Genomic DNA, 3,139 nt, shown 5'->3' with positions numbered 1-3,139 from the left:
AAATATTTACACAAAAACATATATAAAAAACTAACCTCAACTAATTCCTTGCTTGCATAAAGGACATGGAGCCACATTTTCAAGTTGGCTAATAAACTAAACATCATCTTGATCACACTCCTGTAATTTAAATAAAATCAAATTAATATTTATATGACCACACATAATAGAAAATGACCAAAAAGTAATGGCAACAACAAAGCAAAACATACCTAAAACATGTATTTTCTCATTTCATCTAATTTATCAAAACATATAAACCAAATACCAATAAAAATTATGCATAAAATACCACTTCTGATTGGAAAAGGTGATGGCTTTAACCCCACAAGTTCTACTGTATAATATTCCATTGTATAATATAATATTTGGTTCCCAATCATTCTAAAAAAATATAAACAAATTGTCCAGAAACATAAAAGCTACCACTGGCCTGCAAAAGCAGCTCTATTTAGCTAAATGTAATAAAATAAAAAAAAATGTAAACATTTCATTACTGAATTCTAAACAGGCATTAGAATATGCGTATCCCCTTAAGACTGAATCTATAGCCTGCCATGGAAAGGTTACTACCAGGTACCCTTTAAAAATATTATGGTTATTTCAATATCCTAACTCCTTTCTGCCAGCCAAGAATGTTGGTAATTGCAGTGTCATCTATTGAAGTTTTCCCATGTCATGGGGATATACATCTAATTTGGATCTTCCAAGTTATAATTATTATTAATTACTTTTTTTTACTATTTGTGATTATTCCATTGCCCCTAATCAAGTAATCATTTTCTCTTCTTATGTTAATTAAACTGATGTGATTATTGTAGAACATTACAACATACTACAATGCTATTTATCTAGGGTTTCCCTCTGATCACATTAGAGAAACAGTTTCAAGTTGGGTATAATTACAGTTTTGTACATACACACAGTACAGATAATCAGAAGATTGAACTAGTAAACTGATGATTTCACAGATATACTTCTTCACTGGCACAGTAGTCACAAACCCAAAATTAAACATTTGTTTGTTTAATAAGTTAAACAAAAACATGAGTAAGTAACAGGTGGTAAAATTAATAAATGTGAAATAATTTAACATGACTATTGTAAACAAGATTTGTAAACCTCACTGGAACCTCAAATAAAGAATCCATCTAAGCTATGTCTGGCTGAAACATGAAGTGGACACATTTTCAACTTTTCTACATGCATGCAATATGTTTCTATTTATTCTATGAGTTAAATAACTTTTTTAAATTGCAACAAATATGTCATAAAAAAAAATTAGTATCTTAGCCCACTCAGCACACCCTATTTTGTATGATAACACTTGACCTTTTAATTTCTCTACACACCCTGTAAAGTCTAAAAGACAATCATCACAACCACTGGATTTTGTTCATTCATACTACATCTACTCACAGTTATTTGCCATAAAAATATCATGAAACATAAACTCAAGAAAGCAACTTTAGCTCATGGGGCTTTCCCTGCCAACAAGATGTTGTATCCTAAAAAAAAAAAAAAAAAAAAAAAAAAAAAAGAGAAAAGAAAACAGGATAATCAAATGAAAATTGGTTATGTTGATAAAAGCTGAACAGTGTTTTCTTTACTCATACAGGTTTGAGATATCCCTAGAGGGTTAACGCTTCTAGAAAAAAAAGGCCAATTTTTATGTTATTTATGGAAGCTGGTACAAGCTCACAGCAAATCCCAACTATGATGAATATTTAAGAACTTCAACTGTTTGGCAAACTTGGAGCTTTTTTTTAACAAATAAACTTCTCATTGTTTTCACAAACAACTATAAAGTGTTTTTGATGTTGAAATCCAAATTAGGTGGTTGGTTATTGCCATGGGTATTTGGAAATGGAGAAAAGAAAATTAAATCAAAAACAATTTGAAGCTTTGATATTTTCATAATTTTAGTTCATGTTATAAACTTTAAAAAATCAAGAGTATTACTCTTAACCCATTACCACGAGAACATGTAATGTTCACTGTAATTTGTTTTCTGAAATGTGTGAACACACGGGTGACTCCAAAAGTGTGTTGCCAACAAGGAGTCAAGTAGTATGCTACAAGTGCTCCTGAGTTTCAGCTCTGCCTTGCCATGCATACAAGGTGAAGGCAATGTTTTCCAGAGGAGTTAGGGACAGAGCTTCCCACCAACCCACCTTGGGCAGTGCCTGAGGGTCAGGCCTGGTCACGGCAACTTAGGTGTTCCATAAATTTTGTGACGTGAGTTGGAGACATAGCCTCTGGCAAGTGCATCCATACTATAGAGAAACTACTGGTTCATATATCTCATCCCAATCAATATGCTTTTTATTGCTAATATACCTAAAAAAAAATAATAATAAATAAAAAAAAATAAATAAATAAATTAATTAATAATTTAAAAAAAAAATATATATTTTTTTTTCTTTTTTTTCTTTTATCATAAAGTCTATAGGTGTGTTGTATGCATCACAAATAATTCTAAAATACCATGTGAAGCAAAAAATTCAGTAAGAGAAAAAAGAGCGTGTGGGGGCTGAACACATACAGTATAAGATGGCATCAACTATCATCCAATGAGAATCAAATATTTCTCAAGACCAAATGAACTCTCTAAGGAACACTAAAAATTGTCTGATATGAGGTGGTTTAAAGTACTCATTCTTCTTGCTGGAAATAGTCTTTGTTTAAAACATGCCTTACCTCAAAGTTCATACTCAAACCCACACCACCTGGCATGGTTCAATAAATATATATCTTTCGGCACAGGTATTTGTCTAACTTGTCTGAACAGTGCAGTTTACAAAAGAAATTATCTGACTGTCATTACCCATTGGATCTTGGTACCTCATCCCATAGATGAAGTTGTGGGCCTGGCTCACATGAAATTCAAATGTGGTATCAAGATTCCTCGCCTCCTCTTTGCATTTTTGCCATTTCCCAAGGTCTGTATTTATCATTTTGTAAGTTGTATCAAGATGATAATAGACTGTTTTAATTGAGCAGACTCCATATTATCTCTCTAGGTAGTTTACACTCTGTGCAATAACAGTAACAACAAATGACATTGTCTTACTTATATTATAGTTCGTATTTTCCATTTGTTCAATTTTCCCAAATATACCACTCACTGACAGTAACA

At 31.8% G+C, this 3,139-nt stretch overlaps 1 protein-coding gene across 1 annotated transcript in view; it reads right to left on the bottom strand.

Annotated features, from left to right (window-relative positions):
- LOC119582526 overlaps positions 1 to 3,139 on the bottom strand; it is a 71,663-nt gene that overhangs the window by 31,477 nt on the left and 37,047 nt on the right. The gene's annotated exons all lie outside the window — the stretch shown is intronic.

This window comes from Penaeus monodon, chromosome 16 (genome assembly GCF_015228065.2).
Source record: "Penaeus monodon isolate SGIC_2016 chromosome 16, NSTDA_Pmon_1, whole genome shotgun sequence".
Classification (NCBI taxonomy): domain Eukaryota; kingdom Metazoa; phylum Arthropoda; class Malacostraca; order Decapoda; family Penaeidae; genus Penaeus; species Penaeus monodon.
Note: the sequence above shows the minus strand (reverse complement) of the source record. Positions and strands in the feature narration are given on the sequence as shown.